General features: G+C 40.8%; 1 protein-coding gene across 9 annotated transcripts in view; it reads right to left on the bottom strand.

Annotated features, from left to right (window-relative positions):
* hoxb3a (homeobox B3a) overlaps positions 1-12,772 on the bottom strand; it is a 101,873-nt gene that overhangs the window by 18,781 nt on the left and 70,320 nt on the right. Inside the window, exon 1 of one of the 9 annotated variants that reach the window (XM_042504532.2) lies at positions 11,743-12,167. The exons of 7 other annotated variants lie outside the window; for them this stretch is intronic. The gene's annotated coding sequence lies outside the window, so the exon portion shown is untranslated. Of the gene's footprint in view, positions 1-1,111; positions 1,445-11,742; positions 12,168-12,772 lie in introns of those variants that run through there. One more of the 9 variants, XM_042504531.2, reaches the window with a different exon arrangement.

The raw sequence follows: 12,772 nt of genomic DNA, 5'->3' as shown, positions 1-12,772 counted from the left end.
TGGGGAAGTCTGTAGTATTTACACGCAAAAATGGCGCTCATTTCCATCGGTAATGCACTAAAAACTCGTAGTTGAGAGAATCGAAAATGTTTTTAAATTATCCATAAATAACCTGAGACAATAATATCCTCGTGGAGTAGTAATAGTAATAATTTAACAGCATGCCTGTGTTTGACAGTGTAATCCTAAAATAATAATATAAAATAATAAAAATAAAGACACTAAAATAATAAACAGGCCAACAGGCCTAATGGCGGCAACCTTTTCTAAAAATGTTTACACATAAATTGATGTATGTATTAAGTCAAGGCAAAAGTACATTAAATATCTAAAACGGTAAATATTTATCAACGAACTACATGTACGGGGTGCGTCTAAATCCTGATTCTGAATCTAACTCCATATAATAATGGAAATATAAATCAAAGCATTGTAAAAATTGTTACGCTAACACATATAAACGCATTGCATTAATAGTGGGTAAACAATGGGTAACAACAATCACAATAAGGATGACTCCTAAAGACGTCCGAAATGTATCCAAGCACCAAACGGCTCGACAGGGATAAAAAAAAAAAAAAAATAGGTCGCAAAGGAAAAAGAGAAACGGCCCCATAAGGCGACCAGCTGTTTGCCAGCAGCTCTGCATCCACGGAGCCCATAAATAACTGGAGCATCATTCAGAGAGAAAACACAAATCCAAGACAACATTTAGTGTTATTGCCCGCTTATCCTCAAGTGGGTTTGGGCACCCAGAACAGGAGAGCGCATCCTGGCCGGTAGATATCCATCCATCCATCCATCCACTGCTGCACGCGGTGGTAAACAGTGTTTAAAGGTGAACGGCATAATAGTATAACAGCATCCACGACCGCAGGATGAAATGCGCTGACCGTGTTGTTGCATAGCGGCGGATATATTTTATTAAAGCGCTGGAATAAAATCTGTGGCGCGCGCTGCTTCTGTTTCTCGCTCCTGACAGCTTCACCCAAAACACATAAATCAAACGGGAGGATTCCCCGACCTCCCCGTACCAGCCTGCACCACCATCACCACCTAAACCACCACTACTATAAAGTTATGTATTGTTTCCGTCCATGCACTCACGCACAGCTCTGGCTGCCGTCCATCCCCTTCGCCATTGCAGCAACACCAGCTTTTCCTCCCCGTGTTCCCCCCTCAGCCCCGCGGCTTAGGCGGATATTTGGAGCTACGGAGCAGGAGTGGACTAGTCTAAAGTTGCCCAGAAAGTAATGCAGGGGCCGACTAGCTTAGCCAGCTAGCCTATAGGCCGAGACAAAGGGAGGAGGCCGCCTCCAGAGCCACAGAACAGCTGATGAGCCAAATTTTGAGTGTAAGGGGAGGCTGAGTGAGAGAGGGGGACTTTCAGATGAAACATCAGGACTCTGAATCTAACTAAAACAATGATGAGTGCTTTTTTTTCTCAGGCTTTAAAATCTGACAAATTGATATTACTCCAAATGATTGCCTTGAAAAAAAAGGAAAATATTAGTTTTTGTACAGACTTGTTAAATTTAATGTTAAATTTACTTCAAATTTAAAATATTTACGTTATTTTGTGAAGTTGTTGCAACTAAAAATGACGAGTTTTATTAAAGAAATTTCAGCAACCAAGTTTACTGTACTGTATTCTGATGGATGCAATCACCTTCTTACAAAGCAGAACTTGCAACTCTCCCAACTTCAGTATTTACAAAATCCCCCTTGGGATTAACTCAGATTAACTTGGTTTACCAAAATTGCTAACACTTAGAAAGAACAAAGTTATTATAGTGGTTAAGATGCAACAATGACACAAAACTCAGTAAATTGGTTTCCAAGATAATTTTAAGTGAGATCAACATGTCAGATTTTACAGTGCAGGATGGGTGAAGTAAAAATTTGAAAGTAAGAATGAAGCAATGGTAGAAACAGAGGTAGAAGCAACAAAGGGTCTGTCAGTGCATAACTGAACAGAATGCATACTAAGTGAGTGGACAGCAGGATTAGACTCCTGGGACATGAATGGATGGGATAAAAATGTATCCAGCTATATTTATGCAAATAAATAAAGTTTCTCATACTGGATCTTGAGTGTGTGCAGTTTTTGAGATGTTATATATTTACTTAATAATTCATAAAGGCAAACACGTACGATGATGATGGATGGATTTATGTTTCTACTCACTGCTGCAGCTTCATTTGAAAGTCTCACATGACCTGAACAAACGTTATCACTACTCTGTGTTCTTATCTCTGCCTGGTCTGGTGGTGCTGTCACCGGACTGCCTCAGCCCTCACACACACACACACACACACACACACGTTCCTTTTCAGAACAGTTTTACTCATGTTCACTATCAAAGTCTGTGTGTTGGGTATAAACGTGTGCTCTCCAGCTTGATCTAAAAGTTTTATGCTAAACTTTTCTGTGTCCTGATACTTATTTGACTTTAGATTTTCAAACACAACAGACACACGCAAACTCCAGCATATCAGTAAAAGGGCTGTTGCTTTACAGACGTAGTCACAAGTATCTCAACACAGGGGCTGCAATCCCCCACCAAAGCACTCTCACAGTGATATATTGGCACACAGCTCTCCAAAAGTGACCTTTGACCCCGAGGAGCAATAGCTCAGTTCTTTAATGATCAACCCACTGGCAAAGTGCTGCACAATCCCATTTTCATGTACCTTTTTATGCTTTAATCATTAAACCTGTAACCTCGGACAGGATTTACAGAAGGCACATCTCAGTCTAAACCAAAAGGATTCTTTTTGTTGCTGCTGATGTGAAACTGCAGCCATTGACAACAGGAGAGACAAAAAGTAAAACTGCAGACCCCAGTGTATAACTCCAGCACAAGAGCATATCATGTTAATAATACTAAGTATTATCATCCAAAATAAATTTTTGCATCTAAGAATTGTGGTTCATCATTGAGTTTGTTCTGTAACTATTAGGACCATTTAATGCATTGTTTTATGTTAGTGTACATCTGTTAGAGTTCAGTTAGTCAACATTTTAATTACAGTCCATGTAGTTTGCTGGAGAACACGACCCAAGTTTATATGCAGAAAAAAAACTGAATAACCAACTTTGTGGATGGTTGTTAGAAAATGGTGCCATCCACTTGCATATCATACTCGTTGCAGTACAACTGGAAATAAGTAGTAATAATAATAATAATTCTAATAATAATGACTTTTGTAATGCCCTTAAACAAACTATTTCTTGACCACACATCCCCCATGTGTATACAATTTCCAGATATGACGTCATGTACGGCAACATCGATGGGCTTCTGGCCACTTACATTCTTCACAATTGATATCCATGCTTATCATTGCTTTAAGTTTGAAGGACTTATCATGTTACTTTCCCCAGAAACTGAACTCTCGGTTTTAAACTCACGTCAATGGGAAAAAAGCCAAATAGCTAAAGCTGTCAATTTAAAGCACATGTGCTTTTAAAATATATGTTGGTTCACGAATGAAAATATTAACACATGCAAACATACACACATTCGTGGCTGACATTATATGAGAGTTTTTCACTTCAGGTGGCGAATTCACAAACATTTTTTACCCTCTACATGTTAGGACATTTTACAGTAGCTTTTACTTTGACCTACAATGCTTGACAAACAGTAACAGGCCAATTGAAAGAATTTTTCACTGAAAGGTGAACAAGCTGCCTTAACAAAAACCAAGTTGTGTTGAAACAGCATGGGAGGTCTCTGTTTACCTTTGCTTAATTCATTGTCTCTCTTAATATGTCCTGACCTGAAGCACATTCAAGCAGGATCCAAACTTTATCAAACCTTTGTGGCACAGTGCGAGCAGGCAGTTTCCACGCACTGATCGTACGTTTTGCTATGAAAATTTATGCACCACAATATAAATTAAGCAAATCATTCTTGTATGACCTACATATATTCGGGGAGGCTGCGATCATGTGATCAATGCACAGACCAGAGACGAGAGGGAAGTGTTCCAGTGAGATGGAAGCACCATAACTTCATTCATGGGATGCTAATTTAGAGCATATCATATAATCTGTTGTATGAGGGCACGTTGGGTGCGAGTGTGCAAGTTGCTTTTTCTTAAAGTTCTCTAGATATAAGGGCTGCGAGGATGGGCTAATCTTTTGGTTTGATAGTGTCATGATACTTGGGTGCTAATTGGGATTTTATTGCCTTTTTGTAAGTATTGCAATTCATTATGTATATAAAAGTATTATGATTCAGTATTCCAATTTCTTGCAATTCCTTGCTAAATTAAAGCTAGACTATAAGAAAAAGTTGCATCATACCCTATTCATAATATCATGAGACATATTTATAAAAACAAGGCATATCACATGTCACTTGATTAGCCAATCAGAGCCACTGGTTGGTTGTTAAGCTGTTGACAAGCTGTGTACTAAAACAAATAAGTAAAAACAGCAATGACAAGTGCTATATGCTGCTGTTAAGGCTGTTCTAAATGGAAAATGGACACGTCTTCTCAAAATCGCCGACATCAGAGTTTGTTTTTACTTCACTCTGCTCCACTCTTAAAACCTCGACAAAACAGGTATGTCAGCATGGTTATGCATCAGTGTGGACTATAAATGACATTCGATTCAGACAGGTATGTTGGGTTCTATATTGGTAATTGAAAATTAAATCCCCCTCCTCAATGAAAATCAGTTAAGGTGGACAAAGTGTCAAACTGAAGATTGAAATGGACTTGTCAATGCTTAATATCAGGCAACCATTTTCTGCTTCCTCACTTTGGCTTTGTTTTTCTTTAAAAAACAACCACTTCTTTAGACCTTCGCGTTCGAATTTGATCAATTCAGGCAATAAACAATTTTTTTTTTAAATGTGGAAAAAAGTTGCAATACTTTTACAAAGATTATTTTATCAAGCACTATACTAGTAGAAATATTGACCTTTTTGGACCACCTGAGCACCCATTGCCATCACCAAATGCTTCTCCATAGATCAGTCACTATCCATCCATACATGTTTCACCAAGTCCATTTAAAGCTTTCCTTGAGGTGTAATGAGCTTGAACGGCCATGCAGCGCCAACACCGTCGACACAGCCACACCAAATGGGCAAGCGACGACAAACCTACACTGCAACACATTTCATCTCCTCCCCTCCTGCTTTGGGCCAATGACACGCAAGTTTCAACACCGTATTCCAGAGAGCAGATATGCACCGCTGAGAGAGACTGAGAGGGAGAGACACCATGAGTGAGCCTCTGCTTCTGTTTGTTTAATTAAAGTGTGGGTCTCAGAGGGGTTAGCACTCACCATTATAAACCCAGTTATCACTTAGTACGCTTGCACAAATCAAATCAATCCAATGCAAGAGAAATAAACCCTCAAATCAAACCACTTCCACACACAACTTTGTTTTGAAACTTACCAACCGTAACAAAATCATAGCTTTTCATTCTTAACAAGGATATTATTGTAAAGGCTTGTAAAGTGAAGCAGTGTGCACTCATGAGAAACTCTGAGTACACATTGTAGGCTGTTCAGTTCATAACCGGTCTAAATTACACAACCTCCATGGTCGTGTGTCTGAAGACTGACATTTCTTAGTTACATCTAACAGATTGACATGTGTTGCACACCAGGCTGGGAGCTGAAGCATGCTTAGAGGAAACGACATTGTCTGCTGTTATAATATGCATCATATGTTGGTGAACGCATTCTTTTCATTCAGCTTGTGAATAAATCTACTTATTGACTCCGTTGCTTCTGGCTGTGGACACATAACTGAGGCATTACGCTCATCCTGTGTACAAAAAGAGTTATTTGAGTAGGCCACGGGCTTTTAATCCCCCCCATTTCATGCTCTTATGAGAGTTTGCACGGATCATGGACAAATTTACCAATAATTAGAGCTGGACTTCGACTTTAGTAAGTTATTGTAGTCTATGACAGTGGTTCTCAACATTTCCTTATGAGGGATCCCTGAAGTGATTCACAATACAGACACCCATGTGATCTCGCTTGAGGGACATCCATCTGAAAAAAAACAGGAATTTTATTGTTTTTAACTAAAGTTGAGGGGGTAACCATGGAAGAAGAGAAACCTATGATCAGACAACACATTATCATCCCGACTCGTCAAAAATCACCTCTTGGTGTCTTTTAAAAATACATTTCCATTTTCACAGAAAATATAATGTTTCTGCTTGTTAGATGCATACGGTCTTTTTCAACATGAACTTACAAAATTGGTAAACACCTTGTATTTACATTTATTTTCTTGTGCAACAAAAGCATGTAGTTAGGTTTAGATTAACATCCATATGGGAAGTGACGGGCGGGCTCCTGGGTGAAAGTCTGGCGTTTGTTTGACCCATCCTCAACCCCACCCTGTAGGGACTTGCAGCTCCTTGCATTATGCTGTTACTGGCAGTTTAAAACTAACCCTGTCCGGCAGCATATCAAATTGCTGTGAGAGGTGCAGTTGACTTGCTTTATGAAGTAACGCCATCTGGCCACATTACTTGTCAAGGAATAAACTAAATCCACCCACTGACATATTATACCGGCGTCAGTGTCTGATACTGACATTGCTGACCAAGAAATGCACTTTGATGAGTTGGGAATAAGAACGGGCTGGATCAGAATTGTTACTTTTATAACTCCTAGTCACACTGGGCTGACTTCAATCATGATTTAAATGGTAAAAATCACAAACTAATTCCCATATTCTGGAGAGCTCCATTAAAGGACGCTGAGGGGTCCCCCGACCCATCATTTAGTACCACTCCTCTAGGAAGTCAAGTGGATTCAAGGAGACTTGGAACCAGAAAATGTCTGTTGTCTAGCAAAAGTCTAACATTATTCTAATAAAAACATCCAGTCTTTGTGGGGTCAACTAATCCATTTTTACATCAAGTGAAATGTGAAAAAATCTTAACTTTTTGAGATTACTTTGAACAAAATCATTTTGCTTCTTCATGCAGAAAAAATGTTGCATTAGGTTATGTTCTACTGAGCCAACATTTTAGCCCGGTGTCTACCCTCCTGTCTTGCCGCAGGCCGGGTCGCTCATCTCCATGAAGAGCTTGCCCCCCATGTCACTAACAGTCCTGAACCAGAAACTCATGCCATCAGCGCCTTCCTTTGACAGAGAGTTAATCTTTATCAGAGATGCTAATCTTTAACCTCAAACTCAAAGAAAGCCCTGACGCCAGGAGAAGGACAGAGAGTGAGTGAGTGAGTGAGTGAGAGAGAGAGAGAGAGAGAGAGAGAGAGAGAGAGAGAGAGAGAGAGAGAGAGAGAGGATGAGTGTGTTTGGGGGGTTAGAGGGAGGTGGAGAGTGGGGGTCAATTTGCCCTTTCTGCTCCTGGGCCATGAAAAGTGCCAAGCTCACCAAGTCTGTCAGGCATTGGAGGAACAGGGATGGATGTGACTGCTTGTGTATGTCTTTGTGTGTGTGTGTGTGTGTGTGTGTGTGTGTGTGTGTGTGTGTGTGTGTGTGTGTTAGATAGAAATCAGGAGAGGAAAGGTTTGTGGAGGGCAAGTTGCATTTCTGTCTTCGCTCTGACGTTAAAATAAAGTTGCTAAACAGTTTTTAAAATATTGCTTTCAAAGTGAAGACTGTGTCAGCACATTATGTTGCAACAACAAAATAGCAACAAAGTGTTTCTATAATTCTGACTTTGCCTGCTTGGTGGAGTTTCAGTCAGTCAGTCAAAAAATATTCTGATTTTTTTTTATATATACACCACACACCTTGATATCGTTATTACGACAATGTTTTAGGGTTAACTATTGGTGCTTTTGCAAAATATTTACACAATTAGATTTTTGATAAATAACTATTAGTAATGTGGCAATAATTACTAAGTGGTTAAAGGCAAATAGTAAGACAGCTTGAAAAGTGGGTCAGAAAATTAGAGTAATTTACTGTAATGCAGTCTTTAGAACCAAGAAAAGACAACACTTACAGTATTACAATATTCAAAATCTGAGAGTTGATTGTATTAACCCTGATGTTGTCCTTGGGGTCAATCTCACCCCAAATGAAATATTTTGCTATCAAAATATGTATTTTTATGCCTATGTAAACAAGGTCTATTGGCTCTAAATTCCAAAACGAAAGAAAAAATGTGTAGTAATGGGTTGGACTGAAGTAAGACTAAAGGTGTAACACAGAATTGATTGACAATTTATACAATATGCTTTAAATACCAGTCAAAATAGGGTGGGGTCAGCATGACCCAGGGGACAAAAGGTGTATGGCAATCAAGGAAGGAATCAGGAGGAATCGTGGCAAGTTGCTCATTCTGAGTAGTGCAGAGGTAACTGATGAGTTGTGTGTAGATGGGCAGGTTACATATACCCCATTTCCACCAAATTATGTCTGGTTCCTGAACTGGTTCTGTTCAAGACTTTCAATCAGAAGTATTGTAATCAAAGATGTATCATCAATGGAAGGTGTTGCACAATGTCAAACAGGAGTACACCGTAGCAAGATGGCAGATCACGCTGATTAACTGCAACCTCTTGTTCTGTTATGATAGATATTTGTTTTAATATATGCAATATGAATGCAATATGAATGCACACTCTTTACTTAATGCACCTATTTTTTGTCTTTTTCCTTTTCCTTTTGCCTTTTTATCCAACCTCTAGAACATGACACACCCATAGATGTCATCACAGTTCAAACTTCAGGTCAAGGAAAACCTGACATCTTTTGGTTCCACTTGGTAACCAACTTTTTGGGTTCGGAAACAATGAATCTTTGGTAGAAATGTTCTGATGCTCTGTTCAAACTTAGGTGCAGGAACTGGAAGAGAACTTGTTCAATGTTGGTGGAAAAAGGTATAATAGAAGGCTGGGGTATGGTCTCCTACATACTGCAGTGGCTTTTTAACTGATGGTCAGAAAAAGAGGTCGGTATACCCTGTATACCTGCGTAATACACCATTGCTCACACCATGTACTCTACAGCCCCATGGACAGTTGCACTAACTTCTGAGTATTCTGCAGGATTATAATAGGATGGTTTGGATGGCTTCTGAAAGCCACCCTGTCCAGTGACTGAACATCTTTTTCAGGAGTTTTTGTTGTTGCGTATCCAATCGTGTGACCAAAGATGGATGTTGAATTTCAGGACCTACAGCCACTGTGGCTGCCTGTTGGTTTACTTCCTGCACTGGTGTCTAAGCCCATCCAGGGACTGGAGCACTCAGTGATATGTATCTGTAGTAATTTGTGGTTTGGCATTGCCTTAAAAATGGATTTTCCTAAGTTGTTATTATATAGCTTTGGGGCCTCATTATGCTGAGTGTTGAACAACCTGCTTCAGTACAACAGGCCTGTATCCATTTCCTAACAACATGCTCCTCTTATGACACACGGATCAGAAAAAGAAGCCGGTGATTGTAATATAATCAGGCCACTTGGCCCAGCAGCAGATAGGCCTGCTATTAAGCCTGTTAGAGCAGGAGAAAGCGGCTGTATGGATCCAGGCCAGACCTGTCAGCCTTTATACACTGCGACAGTGTTAGGCATGCTTGCCCCTACTATTTTACTCTGATGGCTGTTTTGCCCATAGTTTGTCAGTGATGTATGAAAAAATCAATTAAATCACAGCTGTGTTGGAGTTGCTGTGGGTTTTTCATGACTTTAAAGTCCCTATGCCCGGAAGTAAGCAAAAACCGCCAAGGTCAAGAAAGCTTCCAGAGGAGCTGTCCACCTATTACTAGATATGACACCGAGCCGTGTTTCCAAATCTTTGAGGCTAAACAGCAGGAATATCTTCCTGTGACTCTGAGTCATGTAATGGCCATAGCGTAGCATAAAGATAATAGGCAATTCATTTGGATGATTTCTAGAAGCCCCGCAGACATAATATTATCAAATGCCTCACAAGAAAAAAGCAAATGAAATAAAACTGAATTTGTGTGAGAAAAAAAGCATTGTTTTTATCCCTCATCCCTCTGTTATCTTGTGACCGCTTAGATTATCATGAGTTTCCTAATCCTCAGGTTGAAAGAATCACTGATGAAGAGTTATGAGCAAGGGTATGGGTTCTGTTTCAAAATTTCGGCATTAAACACTTAATCTTCTGTCTTCTGGTGATTTTTTTTGTTTGTTTTGCACCAATTTGTGCAATTTCTGCATCACTTTATGGTGTAAATGTCTTAAATTTTCTCTCGGTCCTCTGCCACTTTCATGTTTTTATTAGGGGGTAAAATGTACATTTTATTAAAATTGAGGGGACATGTTCCCTATATTAAACCACAAAACCTACACCTACGATTATGAGTAAAGATTTACAATGAAAATTGAAACTGTGTAAGAGATGGTAGGGGTAAGGAAACCAAAATATTTTCCCTATTGATTAATGAAATAAAATGAATACTGGAAAATACATATCAGCACATAAAAATGAGACATTAAGTTTCCTTTTTAAACACGTGTCTACTTAAGATGAAAACAGTACAATTTAGTATATAAAGACTAAACACGTTGAATAAGTAATGATTGGATCTTCTCCCATTACAACATAGGAGTCAAGAGAACTAAGGCCTAATGGATCATTTGTAAAATCACACTTTTATGCATGTATTGTTTGTATAGTTATGGGCATACAGTATATACCTAAATTCAGCCCATGCACCATTTGATTATATTCCTGAAGAAAGAAATAGTAAGTGCTTCACTGGGTCAACATACAACATGTTGGTAATAGTAAAAAATCAGGTGCTCTTCAATGATATGGCAAGTCATAAATATATAGTCAAATAATAAATTACAAAAACTGTCCATTTGACTTCATGATGACTGTTAAAGTCAAAACTTTCATCCATGCTCATCTATTTATTATATACCCAGAATAATGGTGCCTCGGATGCTTTTTCCAACTGCCAGCCTATACCACAAACTTCTACATTAAGTAAACTGGACAATAGTTGTGTTTTATTCTTATCTGATTATACTCCTATTTTGCTTATATTGGTTTCACATATCTCTCCCATTAACTGGACCTATAGTGCTACATCCGGGTGGACAAACAATAAGAAACCATTAGTGAGAGTAAGGGTGAATTGGGGTGAAATAGTTGCACTTTTAATTATACATTTATTTATAGCTACTTTGCCTGCTTCTCTTTAGATTTGGTCAGAGGAAAAATCTGTTTTTATAGAACCATTTGTGGATTTGTTTAATGTTGGGGGTGGGGGCAGTCTTTTCACACTGTCATAAATCACAATGTGGCTAACGTGCGTCTTCTTCCTTTACACCTATAGCCGCCAGGTCCCTATTCACTACAACTCATTCTCACTGTGACACGCGCACACGCACCTACCAAACACACACCTCTCTGTCCGAACTGCGAGTAAACTTCTTTTTAAAATGAGGAGTGAGACAGAGAGAGAGAAGGAGAGAGAGAGAGGCGCAGTTTGCTGTTACCTATTCTGGGGCATCTGTCTTCAGCTGCCTTCACACACACACACACACACACACACACACACACACACACACACACACACACACACACACACACACACACGGAGAGAAAAGAAGCTTTTGGCTACTAATAGAGCCTGCACGCGGGCACACCCCGCGGATGCCTCTGCGAGTTCGAGAGAGAGACCACGGTCACGCCAACAGATAATTAATGACATGTCGAGCGGCGGAGCGCGTGGGATGGGGACGCCTCGGGAACACACACCGGGACACTGAGCGAGAAGCATCCCGGCAGACCTTACCTGCTCTCTGTCGGCGGCTCTCTCCTCCTGCTTTTTCGCCCTGGATGCAGTCTGATTTGGACGGAGACGCCGGATGGAGTAAAACACACCAGAGAATCCCTTCTTGGAAAACCTTGGATGTACTTTTCACCGCGCGCACTTACTGAGTTTGGCTTTTTTTCTAACGTGTCCAAAAATTGGTACTAAAATAGCATTAAAGCCAGTAAATCCCGGCGTTTAACCCGCACTGTTGCTTGCTGTTATAACACCGGTGAGTCCATTAGAGTGCCTCTATAACGCAGCGTAAAAGAGACGCCAAACGTTTGCATGCCTGGTTTGGGAAAAGCCATAAATCTTGAGTCGGCTGCGCCATAAATCTCCAACAATCAAAGCCTACCTACAGCACACAAGCTGTCGGGGACTGCTCGGTCTGGGGCTCGCGGTGCTACTTTACCCTAAAAAACACACCGCGTGCGCGCGCTCAACCCCCCCACCCTCTTGCATGTGCTGCAAAATTCCCCGTATAGCAGGCCGGTGCGTGCCTGGCCAGCACCACGGTCAGGGCTCGCGCTTTTCTTGTCCTGGAGTAGTATCCACCGGCACGAGAGCGAACGATGGGGTACTTTACTGCCTTGCTTGCTGACCTGTAACCTTTGCAGAACAAATTCTAGATTTGTCTCCAAAATAGTCGCACTTCCTCTTCATTTTAGCTGCTTCACTGGTTATCCTCGCGCTCTCTCCACCTCTCTGCCGGTGTTTGTCCCCCCTCGGACCCCTGGCTCCTTCGTTCCTAAAAAGCGGATTGACACCTCGAAGCGCTCCTGAACCGGCCTCTGGACTGACAGCTAGACAGGCCGCAAGAAGCTAAGGGAGTCGGTGATGGGGGAGGGTGCAGAGGGGGGTTCTGGTTCTCGTTCCTGTCCAATAGGGGAGTCTGGTTGAGGTGCGCCAGGGGGTTAGCGAGGTTCAGCGTGACCTGCCTGTCCATCCTGCCTGCGCGAGGGCCAGATGTTGGTTATTACATGGCGTCAAACTGAGAGCGATCAGAGGA

This window comes from Plectropomus leopardus, chromosome 18, assembly GCF_026936395.1.
Source record: "Plectropomus leopardus strain MGB_pleo_1.0 chromosome 18, ASM2693639v1, whole genome shotgun sequence".
Classification (NCBI taxonomy): Eukaryota; Metazoa; Chordata; class Actinopteri; order Perciformes; family Serranidae; genus Plectropomus; species Plectropomus leopardus.
Note: the sequence above shows the minus strand (reverse complement) of the source record. Positions and strands in the feature narration are given on the sequence as shown.